This window comes from Stomoxys calcitrans, chromosome 5 (assembly GCF_963082655.1).
Source record: "Stomoxys calcitrans chromosome 5, idStoCalc2.1, whole genome shotgun sequence".
NCBI lineage: Eukaryota > Metazoa > Arthropoda > Insecta > Diptera > Muscidae > Stomoxys > Stomoxys calcitrans.
In genome coordinates, this window is record NC_081556.1 from 104,756,824 (window position 1) to 104,769,950 (window position 13,127).

General features: G+C 37.0%; 1 protein-coding gene across 1 annotated transcript in view; it reads right to left on the bottom strand.

Moving 5' to 3' along the window:
* Positions 1 to 13,127, bottom strand: part of LOC106083483 (syndecan) — a 170,401-nt gene that overhangs the window by 138,403 nt on the left and 18,871 nt on the right. The gene's annotated exons all lie outside the window — the stretch shown is intronic.

A 13,127-nucleotide genomic window follows, 5' to 3' on the forward strand; every position in this document is an offset into this window, starting at 1 on the left:
AGTGTCAGAACACCAATGTGTCCGGAAACCCAGGCCAACATAACGTGATGAGCCAGGAACCCCTTCAGGGCCGGCAAACACTACACTACACACTGCGACCTCATCGTTCTTGAATTCAAGGCCTTGAGGGCCGCCATACAGTCCGTATATATCCTGAGTTTCTAAATTGACAGGCACATCCTCCGGATCACCTTTACGGTCTATATAATTGCACAGACCTCTGCCTGGATCTTCAGGCAGAGGTCTGCACTCGTGCACTCGGGTACACTGCACTCGTCTCGAGTAAATCCCCAATCCCGTTCCTGACTCTACCCTGGAGCCTCCAGTGAAGACCGGGGTCTTATCCAACTCAAACGCATCATCCGCCTCCCACTCCTCCCTTCCGGGATAGTGAATCCGAAACAACCTCACCCGAATCGGACTTGAAGGCAGGTAAACACCTAGGACCCTCATCATACCCCCTGCATCCATGGCCTAAAGAATGGAGCAGTGATTCGACAAAATTTCAGTGAAATTTTCTATGAAGACAAAATTTTAGTGAAATTTTGTTTTAAGACGAAATTTCAGTGAAATTTTCTCTAAAGACAAAATTTCAGTGAAATTTTCTCTAAAGACAAAATTTCAGTGAAATTTTCTCTAAAGACAAAATTTCAGTGAAATTTTCTCTAAAGACAAAATTTCAGTGAAATTTTCTCTAAAGACAAAATTTCAGTGAAATTTTCTCTAAAGACAAAATTTCAGTGAAATTTTCTCTAAAGACAAATTTCAGTGAAATTTTCTCTAAAGACAAAATTTCAGTGAAATTTTCTCTCAAGACAAAATTTCAGTGAAATTTTCTCTAAAGACAAAATTTCAGTGAAATTTTCTCTAAAGACAAAATTTCAGTGAAATTTTCTCTAAAGACAAAATTTCAGTGAAATTTTCTCTAAAGACAAAATTTCAGTGAAATTTTCTCTAAAGACAAAATTTCAGTGAAATTTTCTCTAAAGACAAAATTTCAGTGAAATTTTCTCTAAAGACAAAATTTCAGTGAAATTTTCTCTAAATTCAAAATTTCAGTGAAATTTTCTCTAAATTCAAAATTTCAGTGAAATTTTCTCTAAAGACAAAATTTCAGTGAAATTTTCTCTAAAGACATAATTTCAGTGAAATTTTCTCTAAAGACAAAATTTCAGTGAAATTTGCTCTAAAGACAAAATTTCAGTGAAATTTGCTCTAAAGACAAAATTTCAGTGAAATTTTCTCTAAAGACAAAATTTCAGCGAAATTTTCTCTAAATACAAAATTTTAGTGAAATTTTCACTAAAGACAAAATTTTAGTGAAATTTTCTCTGAAGACAAAATTTCAGCGAAACTTTCTTTAAAGACAAAATTTCAGTGAAATTTTCTCTAAAGACAAAATTTTAGTGAAATTTTCTCTAAAGACAAAATTTTAGTGAAATATTTTCCAAAAAAAAAGTTTCAGTGAAATATTTTCCAAAATAAAAAAATTGAGAGAAATTTTCTCTCAAGATAAAATTTCAGTGAAATGTTCTCTAAAGAAGAAATTTCAGTGAATTTTTTTCTTTAAACGAAATTTCATCGAAATTTTTTCTAACGACAAAATTTTTAAGAAATTTTTTGTAGAGACAAAATTTCCATGAAATTTTTCCCAATTGCAAAATTTCTCTGAATTTTTTTTTAAAGTCAAAATCGCAATTTCTCATTTAAACTTAAAGGCAAACTTTTATGTTATTTTGATGAAAATCAATTATTAACGCCCAAATGATTTATGTCATTTCCATGCTTAATGTTCTACCACTTTTGCAATTACGTGCTTGTTCCTCACCCAATTCTGTCTTACCCAAGAGCCTTTATAAAAATCCATCAAAAGTTTATGTTGCAAAGTACATCAACGCAATGGGGGTGAAGTTGAATCGTAAGTTGAGAAACCATAAAATGGGACATTGTGTAGAATTTGTGGTTTGGCATTTTGTGCAAAAGTTTTCATTTTGTGGTCTTTCCATTTATTTAGTTTTTAAATATGGCTTTGTTTGCACTGCCACCTAATAAGAAAGTGTCGGGAGGAGAAAAAAATTCAAATTCCAGGAAACGAAAATTCCGGACTGATAACTAACCACACCACATACCAGTGGCAATATATTCAAGGAAATTGCTTTGCTTTATGTGCAAAAGGAAAATATTTGGAAAGAATCAATGGCATATGCATTCTTTCAAAACTAATGCGAATTGGCTTTTTCTGCTTTGATAAGTATTTCTTGTTAAATAAATAAAGCACAACTTTAGATTGAAGTTATAACGGCACTGGAATTCCATGTTCTCACATTTCGCCTGAAGAATCCTTCCCTTAAGCCAAAAGCCCCTATTTGCACTTTATGTAACTTGCGGAAAAAAAGAGAGAAATTGTAAATAAATTTAATGAAAAAAGTTTACCAAGCATATTTCTGTTGCTTGTTTTTTCCAAAGAAAATGATTTTTTACATTTGTCCAAAAAAAAAGGAAACGAGACCTTTTTTTCGTATTCAGGCTACTGGCAATCTAGTTCAGTGAAAATTAAAGTTTTTTTCCCTATGGTTGCTTCCCAAAAGGGGAGAACAGCGACAACATCGGCAGAAACAGCATTAACATTTCCAGTTCTAACTTTGTGTTACGATATTCAGAGAGTGCGGTTTGTCTCTTTTCATAAAATCTACCATAGGACGGAGAGTATACTCAGCTTTTCACTACATTTGTTACATATCAAAGTTTATAAATCTGCAATGTCATCTATCTACGGCGAATCACAATCAAGAGCATTAATGTTAGGGCTGTCTAAATGAGGATAAGGTTATCCATATCTCTATCTAGTAGAGGTGGCCAAGTTTTCTCCGATCTAGCTAGTCTTGCAAAAGTTTGTCTGATGATCATTTGATATACATCGGCAGTAAAGTATGGTTACGATAATAAGATTCCCCACGCGAATAAAGCGGTGAACCAACAGAGCTATTGGATGGCAGATGCACATAGTAGACACTCTGGGTAGAAAAGGTCAGTGCTCTCTACACATAAATGTAGACATACAGAAAAGGCGTTTCTTCCGTTTCCAGTTATTCACACCTTTTAACTTTTTCTTCAACACTTCTGCTCATTGCACCAAACTGCTGGTCTGTATCAATTACATCAGAGCGTATCCAGATTTTAATTCTGTTCGATTAACTGTCAGTTCTTATAACCACACCTCGAAAAATTGAAAACCAGTTTCAATCACGAATTTAATTGAACCAATTAATTTTTTAATTAAAACCGCTTCAATCACCAAAATGATAATATAAACCACTGTTTTTGAAAAAAAATTAAAAAAATTTTCAATTAAAAAAATTGCATATTCAATTAAACAAATATTGAAATTTTTGTAAATTTCAATTAATTTTTTAATTGATCCAATTAAAAAATGATAAAATTTTTTTGAAAATTCCAATTAATTTTAAAATTAGGTACACAGATGTTTACCTCCTGAAACATGAACTTGAGATGTATTGTTTGGGCAAAAGTCCGTGGACACCCGAATAAAAAAAAACTGTTTTACCACGGAGGTGGCTGCTCTTGGCCGATGAACGACTACATCGCGTTTATCCGGCACGTAAAAACGGCAGCCGTGGCATCTACAGCAATACCACGGCTGAAACATGAACTTGAGATGTATTGTTTGGGCAAAAGTCCGTGGACACCCGAATAAAAAAAAACTGTTTTACCACGGAGGTGGCTGCTCTTGGCCGATGAACGACTACATCGCGTTTATCCGGCACGTAAAAACGGCAGCCGTGGCATCTACAGCAATACCACGGCTGCCGGTTTTAATAGGATAAGTGGAACGTAGTAGGATAAGTGTGACGTAATAGGATAAGTGGGACGTAATAGGATAAGTCCGCCTTTAATTGAATTTTCGTAAGCGCAATATTTGGACAGTTTTTTACAATTCGATTAAAAAAATAATTCAATCAACAAATTTTTTAATTGAAAATTACAAAACTTTCAATAACGATTGCGATTAAAACAATTTTCAGATTCAATTAAAAAATTAATTAAAGAAATTATTTTTTAATTTAAAATGGCAAAAATTTCAATCACGACCGTTATTGCAAAAAAAATCATATTCAATTAAAAAAATGATTGACTCAATTAATTTTTTTAATTGAAAACAAATTTGTTGGCGGTTTTTTCTGTGATCGTCTTGAAATTGAGGCGATTTAGCCATGTCCGTTGGCCCGACCATCCGTCTGTCCGTCCTTCGATTTGTCAAAATCACTATAGCTTTCGAAAGAATAAGTATATCCGCTTGAAATTTCGCAAAGATTACTTCTTATCGATGTAGATCGTTGGGTATTACAAATGCTCTATGTCGGTTCAGACTTGGATATAGCCCCCATATAAAACGCTCCCCAGTTTTTACTGCTTTTGTCAGCCCTTAGAGACCTCAATTTTCATCCGATTTGGCTGAAATTTGGCACTAGGACTTGGGTTCTGACTTTCAATATCGGTGACAAGTTGTAACCTAATCCATCAATGAGCCGATATAGCTCCCACACAAACCGATCCCCGGATTTAACATCTTGAGCCCCTAAAAGCCGATTTGGCACAAAGACTTCTGCAACATCAGTGCCACGTATGATCCAAATTGGTCTATGAACTGATACAACACCCATACAAACCAATCCCCAGTTTTGACTTCTCAAACTCCTAAAAGCTTAAGTTTTCATTCGATTTGGCTGAAATTTGGCGCATGGAATTGGGTTCTGACTACGAATTTCAGTGCCGAGTATGATCCCAATTGGTCCTTAAACTGATATAGCCCCACACAAACCGATACCCAGATTTGACTTCTTGAGCCTTTAGAAGCCTTACGTTTTCTTTCGATTTGACTCAAAATTGGCACAAGGACTTCTCTTCTAACTCTCAACATCAGTGCCGAGTATGATTCGAATCGGTTTTTATTCTGATATAGCCCCCAAACAAACCGGATTTGACTTCTTGTGCCTTAGTTTTTATCTGATTTGGCTAAAACTTGGCAGAAGGACTTCTGTTCAAACTTCCAACATGGATTCCTAGTTTTGACTGCTAGAGCCCCTAGAGACCTCAATTTTCATCCGATTTGGTTGAAAGGACTTGGGTTCTGACTTCCAATATCAGTGCCAAGTATGATCCCAATCGGTCCATAAACTGATATAACCCCCATACCAATCGATACCAGGATTTGGCTTCTTGAACCCCTAGAAGCATTACGTTATCGTCCGATTTGGCTGCAAATTGACACAAGGACTTCTGTTTTGACTTCCCTGACTTTGACTTCTTTGGCACAAAGACTTCTGCAATGACTTCCAACATCCATGATCCGAATGGGTCTATATACTGAAATAGCCCCCATATAGACCGAGTCCCGGATTTGACTTCTTGAGCTCCTAGAGGGCTCCATTTGATTCTATGTCTTCCAGAGTCCGTGCCTAGTATGATTCGAACCAGTCTATATACTGATATAGGCCTCTTATACACCGATTTCTCGATATGACTACTTGAGACCATAGCAGCCGCAACCAATTCCCGATTTGGTTTTTGTAAAATAATTCACATACAAACTGCGTTAATAAAGGCAAATTTTTAGCAGAGTCCTTGGTGGCGGGTACCCAAGATTCGGCCCGGCCAAACTTGGCACGTTTTTACTCTTCTTTCTCTTCCATTTTATATTTGGTGTTTGTTTTTGTTTCCAACAGACATGCTATTCCTCTGTGGTTTCTAGACATGAACTGGGAAATAGTTGCAAGTATCATTGTGTGCGACTAAGTGTGTGTGCGTGTGTGTGTGTGTGCATGAGCGTCCATTGGTGTTTGTCTTTCCGTATAGGATTGAGCATTCACAAGGATGTGAGGAAACGGAAACTGTCTTACATTCATCCAACCAAGCAGTCCCAACCTTTCATTCGCCCCAACACCACCACCACCACCATCACCGTCACCACCACAACCACCAACTACACTGTGGCACATATAATTTCAACTCTGGGGGGAAATAATGTGGTTTCAACTGGAAATTAACATGGCTTTTTTTATAGTTTTTGCACCAACGACTTTCTTTTTTTTTGCCTTTTTACGTTTCCAGTTCTTGTTCTTCTTCTTCTTATGATGTGCTCAACATCATGGCTTGTTAAATGCAGATAGAGAAGTGTAATTTTATTAAGAATGCCTGGCACGACGACAAACTGCACAAACGTACACATTTCGATTAGGGAATACCATGAGGGAAACACACATTTTTTTTAATTAATACCAGGATTTAGTTTTTTTTTTCAAAATTAACAAAACAAGGCTAATTTGGGATTAAAAGGGAGATATGAACTAAAAAATTATCATCAAACACCCATGGGAAGGCAAAAGCAATGAACAAAAGTGGGAAAATGGGTCTTGAAGGAAATAGCTTGATAGAATATTGATGAAAATTAAGTGCCACAATTTTTTTCGAAATAAGCAAATTTTTGTAAATATGGTAAAAAAGGGTTACCCTGTACCAACTTTTCTAAAATTTCTTCAAAATTGTAGATCTTGGTAAAATATTGCATTGTTGATTTTTATTCTGTAATCCATATTCGGAGTAAAGTAAATGAGGGGAGCGCCCCACCCAAAAACCCTTTCTAACGGGCATGTCAACCAACTGCAACAATTTGGAACTCAAATGAATGGTCTTTGGGAGAATACGATTTTGAGATCTAAATGTATGTCGGGGAGGCCACCCCACCACCTTAAATGAGGGGGAATATGGATATGGACCGTTTAGGATGTTAAGGTGCTCAAATTAAAAGTCTTTAAGTATAAAGTACGGTTCTGACATCTAAATATGTGGCCAAGTATCAGGGAGGCCATTGAACCCTCAAGATCCGAAGTAGCACAAAAGGTGGACCGATGAGGATATTATTGGACTCAAATTATTGGTATTTATGAGTAGAATAAGGTTCTGACATTCAAATTCCGTTCTAGTGTTTGGCGATACCGAAACCTTGAATCCCCTCAATGGAAATATGGAACTCAAATGAATGGCCTTTGGGAGTAGAAAACGATTCTGTGATCTATCTTAATGTCTATAAGGGGGCCACCCCATTATGGGGCATTATGGAGCTCCAATTAAATATCTTTCAGTATAGAGTGCGATTCTGACATCTAAATTTAACGGGCATGTTGACCGCCCGAAATAATTTTGGACTCAAATGAATGGTCTTTGGAAGAATACGATTCTGAGATCTAAATGTACGTCAGGTGGGCCACCCCACCATCTTAAATGAGGAGGAATATGGATATGGACCGTTTGGGATATTAGGGTGCTCAAATTAAAAGTCTTTAAGTGCGATTCTGAACTGTATATCTGTGACCAAGTATCATGGATGGTTCAAGTATCACCATTGAACTCCCAAAATTCGAAGTAGCAAAAATGTGGACCGATGAGGATATTTCTGGACAAGCATGATAGGTATTTATGAGTAGAGTAAGGTTCTGACATTCAAATTCCATCCAAGTGTTTTGCGGCGCTGAATTCTTCAATCCTCCTAACCGAAACATGTCCGACTAGAACCATGCGGACTTTGGGTAAGGTATTTTGCCGTTAAGCAGAAATCAGGGTTCCAAATATGGACTCAATTCTCTGAGGCTCCCTGCTGAATACACTTCGTGAGGATATATATGGAGCGACTGGAACAAAATGGGACTCAAACTAAAGATGTTTGAGAGTTGAGAATGAATGACTAGGACCCAAAGTCTAGGGTCTGCTGCACCAACAAATAGCATCCAGACGGGTATGTGACCAACCTGACAAGTCCCACATTAGCCCCATCCAAATTTACTTGAAATGAAAATATGAAACTATTTACATTCGAATTTGAGGCGAAGTGTCTAAGTGCACGCCCTAGTTTCATCTACTATAAAGCAAATCAATGATTCTGAAGGCACTAGATGCAGGAGTAGCTACCCGATCGATATGTCACCATATGCGTGGGTACATAAGCGGCGCTAAAAACTCTGGCGTAGGGCCATATGTGGCCTAGGTTGGTTAGAAGATCGAAGGGGTTTCTTCAAACAATGGGGAAGACTTTAAGGCTCCGCTGAGTCCCGGGTCACCAGAATTTTTGGGCACTATCGCAACCGATATGGTAGCCATCTTCCTTGGTGCGACCTTTTTGGTATGGTGGACAATTCTTACGATAATCGCGAATGGCAGAAGGTGTAACTATCTGGGTTGCAGGGTGATCAAGGCACTTTGCCAGAGTGGTTTGCAGAATAGAACGACACTTATTGTCGTTAAGGAAGCATGTCCTCGAAATATTGATAAGAGTCCTGCTAAGCTTTTCGTGATAACGAAGAACACCATACAGATTGGAGCTCAAAGTTCCAGCCAGTGTGATGCTCATAGTTATGCCGTGCCGGGGTACTATAATAGAAACCTTGAAGTGGTAACACAGATTTTTCCTTCTGTCAGTGGTAGGCATAGAGGTTCTTCATCTCCACTGACAGAGATGAAGAACCACCGTAATAGGACCGGCAAACACTAAGGACCTTAGTTCCATTTGTAAATCGGCTAGCAACCAAGGTGTTAGTCGTATGCCCTTCAACCTTAACTAAGCTAAACAAAAATCCATTTCATATACCAAACTCACACCCTTTTCAGGACAAGTCATTAAATTGGCATGCATTTCATCCTAAAAGTAGGCAACATTTCTTAGTCTCAATAGCTCAATGTCTCTTAATATAGCAAATTAAATTACATAGAATTAATTTAATTTCAATGTTTTCATGAATTTTACTTGAAAGAGAGAAAACGAAACGGCATATCTTCTAATCCTCTAACTTGGGTATGACACACAATTTAAATGGAATACCCTAATTGACGTAAACTCCTTAGAGCGTAACATACACGCGCAAATTCTACTTCAGTTCCTTTCATGTATACCGCCAGATCCGTTGGCACTTTGGTGACATCAATGTGCAGCATAAACTGTCTTTCTTTTGTTCGCTCCATAAGGACTGACTTTGGCACAATGAAGCGAGTTCAAAGTATGAAAAAATGTCTTATTTGCAAAAAAAAAAAACGAAAATGTGTTCAATTTCTGAGAAAAATGCTATTAAGAAAGTTTTTCTCTTTCTCACAATAAGAAATTCTTTTGCCTCAGATAGGACTTGAAGTTGTTGGTTTCGCTGTTGCCTGTTCCTCTAAAGCTTTGTTCAAATTCTCAGGCAACAAATTAACCAAGTGGCAAATAAGGCTAAATTCCTCATTCACAGGAGTTTAGTTTCCATGGAAATGTTCAAAGAAACTTCCAAAAGAAGAAATACGCTCTCAAACACATACAAGCGTAACACCACATACTATCAAAACGCTGACAACTTATTGGGAGTGGGGTGGGAACAATAGCTTTTCGTTAGACGCAGCGATGAGCATAACGCAAGACTGTCAACCAAAGCCCTTGAAGCGGTTTGTTGGTGACATTAGCAGACATCACAAGGAGGAGGGGATTTGATGGAGGGCTTTAGCGCTTTTTTGGAACTTTTTGCCAATGTTGGTGGATTATTTTTAATGTGACTTGTCAACATCCATAAAATACTTAATTAATCTAAAATTATAATCGAGTTTCTTAAGCATTAAAGGAAATTAATAAAAGCCTCTACCTAAAGAAGTCTTCTAATAACAACTTTTTTACCGTGTTGCACTTAAAAATTGATAAGTATTAATAACCGAACAGGAAAATTGCCAAACGATAGAAATCCTTATCGTTTGCCAATATTTCTGTTCGATAATAATTATTATTGGATGTAAAGAAAAAATGAAGGGAGAGGAGATAGACTCCGGAGTAAGACAAGAATTTTTTTCGCATTTTTGTTCTACAGATAACAGATTATGTTAAAATATCAATAGACTTTTTTTTAAAATTCCCTTGGAAATGGTACTATGCTTGGGAAAGGGTACAGCCCTTTCCCTTTAAAAGGGGTACAGACACTACCCTTTTCCTTGGAAAAGAGAAGTAAAACTAACCTTCTCCTAGGAAAATAGTAGTAAAACTATACATTATCTTGGAAAAGGGAAGTAAAACTACCCTCTCAGTTGGAAAAGTGTAGTATAACTACCCTTTCCCTTGGAAAAAGGCAGTAAAACCACTCCTCCTTTTGGAAAAGGGCATTAAAATTTTCTTTACCCTTGGAAAAGAGTTCTAACACTACAATTTCCCTTGGGGAAAAATACTATAACTACCCTTTCACCAGCGAAAGGGTACTAAAACTACCCTTTCCCTTGGGAGAGAGTACTAAAACTATCCTTTCCCTTGGGAAAGAGCACTAAAACCACCCTTTTCTTTGGCAAAGAGTACTAAAATTACTCTTAACTTTGGGAAAGAGTACTAAAACTACATTTTCCATTGTGAAAGAGTACTAAGTCTACACTTTCCCTTGTGAAAGAGTCCTAAAACTACCACTTCCCCTGGGAAAGAGTACTTAAATTACCGATTCCCGTGGGAAAGAGTACTAAAACTAGCATTTCATTGGGAAATAGTACTATAACCACCCTTTCCCTTGGGAAAGAGTACTAAAACTACTTTTGCCCTTGGAAAAATTACTAAAACTGTCCTTTCCTTTGAGAAAGAGTACTAAAGCTAACCTTTCCTTTAGGAAATAGCAATAAAACTGTCCGTTTCTTTGGGAAAGGTTCTAAAAAGGAGGAAGAAGGTACTAAAACTACCCTTTATTTGGAAAAAAAGTAGTAAAACTTCATTTTTCCTTGGGGAAAAGGTACTAAAAAGGTGAAAGAATGTACTAAAACTATCATTTTTACCTGGGAAAGAGTGCTAAAACTACACTTTCCTTTGGAAAAGAGTACTAAAACTACAGTTTCCCTAGGGAAAGAGTACTAAAACTACATTTTCCCTTGGGAAAGTGTACTAAGTCTCTCCTTTCCCTTGTGAAAGAGTACCAAAGCTACATTTTCCCTTGGGAAGAGTACTAAATCTTCCATTTTCCTTAAGAAAGAGTACAAAAACTACCATTTTCGTTGGGAAAGAGTACTAAAACTAACCTTTTCCATCGGAAATTGCACCATAAACTAAGCTTTTTCTTGGGAAAAAGTAGAAAAACTTCCCTTTTCCTTGGGGAAAAGGTACTAAAAAGGTGGAAAATGGTACTAAAACTACCATTTTTCCCTGGGAGTACTAAAAAGTACTAAAACTACACTTTCTCCTGGGAAAGAGTACTAAAAATACCATTTCCCCTGGGATAGAGTACTAAAACTAGCACTAGCTAGAGTACTAAAACTACCATTTCTCCTGGGAAAGAGTAATAAAACTAGCAATAGCTAGAGTACTAAAACTACCCTTTCCTTTGGGAAAGAGTACTAAAACTACATTTTCCCATGGAAAAGAGTACTAAAATTAACCTTCCCATTGGAAAAGAGTAATAGAACTACATTTTCTTTTGTGAAATTGTCCTAAAACTACCATTTCCCCTGAGAAAGGGTACTAAAACTACAATTTCCCCAGGGAGTATTAAAACTACACTTGCCCTTGGGATAGATTACTCAAACTACCCTTTTCCTTGGGAAAGTGTACTAAAGCTAACCTTTCCCTTAGGAAATAGCACTAAAACTGCCCGTTTCTTTGGGAAAAGGTACTAAAAAGGAGGAAGAAGGTACTAAAACTACCCTTTTATTTGGAAAAAAGTAGTAAAACTTCCCTTTTCCCTGGGGAAAAGGTACTAAAAAGGTGGAAGAAGGTACTAAAACTACCATCTTTACCTGTGAAAGAGTACTAAAACTACTCTTTCCTTTGGGAAAGAGTACTAAAACTACATTTTCCCTAGGGAAATAGTACTAAAACTAAATTTTCCCTAGGGAAAGAGTACTAAAATTACATTTTCCCTTGGGAAAGTGAACTAAATCTCCTCTTTCCCTTGTGAAAGAGTACCAAAGCTACATTTCCTCTTGGGAAAAGTACTAAATCTTCCATTTTCCTTGTGAAAGAGTACTAAAACGACCCTTTCTCCTGGAAAAGAGTACTAAAACTACCCTTTCCCTTGGGAAAGTGTATTAAAACTACCCTTTTATTTGGAAAAGAGTACTAAAACTACCCTTTCTCTTGAGAAAAAGCACTAAAATTACCCTTTTCTGTGAAAGCAGGTACATAAACTACCCATTCTCGTGGAAAAAAGTAGTAAAACTATTCTTTCCTTGGAAAAGGGCGTTAAAACTATCCTTTCCCTTAAAAAATTGTACTAAAGTTAACCTTTCCCTATGAAAAGGATACTAAAGCTACCCTTTACCTTGGAAATGGGTACTTAAACCACCCCCTTCCCTTGATTATAATAAAACTACCTTTTCCATTGGAAAAGAGCACTAAACGAACCTTTTCTTTGAAAAAAATTTCTAAACCTACCCTTTCTAAACCTACCCTTTCTAAACCTACCCTTTCTAAACCTACCTTTACTAAAACTACCCATTTCGTGTTAAAGGGTACTAAAACTATACTTCCTTATATAATTAAAACCACCCCCACTTGTAAAGAAAATTTCATTAGCATTTTTTTATAGTTTGATACCTGGCCTGATGTGCGTCGCTTCATCTTTTAGTGTTTGCGGCCCTCCTATGGTATGGTCCAAATGTTTAAATAATTTCTATTCGTATTTACTTCTCAAATAACTTTCATATTGTCCCGCTTGGTATAAATGTCCATTTGAGGCATAACTTATGGGGTGGGCGATCTTCTGGAAGTCAACCTATATAAATTTCGTTTTATAGTCTCAAATATCCTTTTTTTGAGTCCTATGTTGTCCTGATCGGTCTAGATATCCGTGTGGGGAGGTTTTTGGGTTTGGGCGGCCCCTGGGTCTTGACCGCAACTTTTTATATAAGTTTTATTTTCTACTTCCAGTTACCGGTCATTTGATGCCGATATTGTACCAATCGGTAGACATGCCCTTTTGGGTGGTTTTTTGGGTAGGGCGTCCCCCATGGTTAAATTATTCCAAAGTTGTATATCAAAGTTCTGTTTTTAAGCGACCAAAAGGCGGTATACAAAATGTCGCTCCGAGAACTGGCGTTTTTAAAAACTAAGTTTCAGGGGAGGGTCCACCCTACCC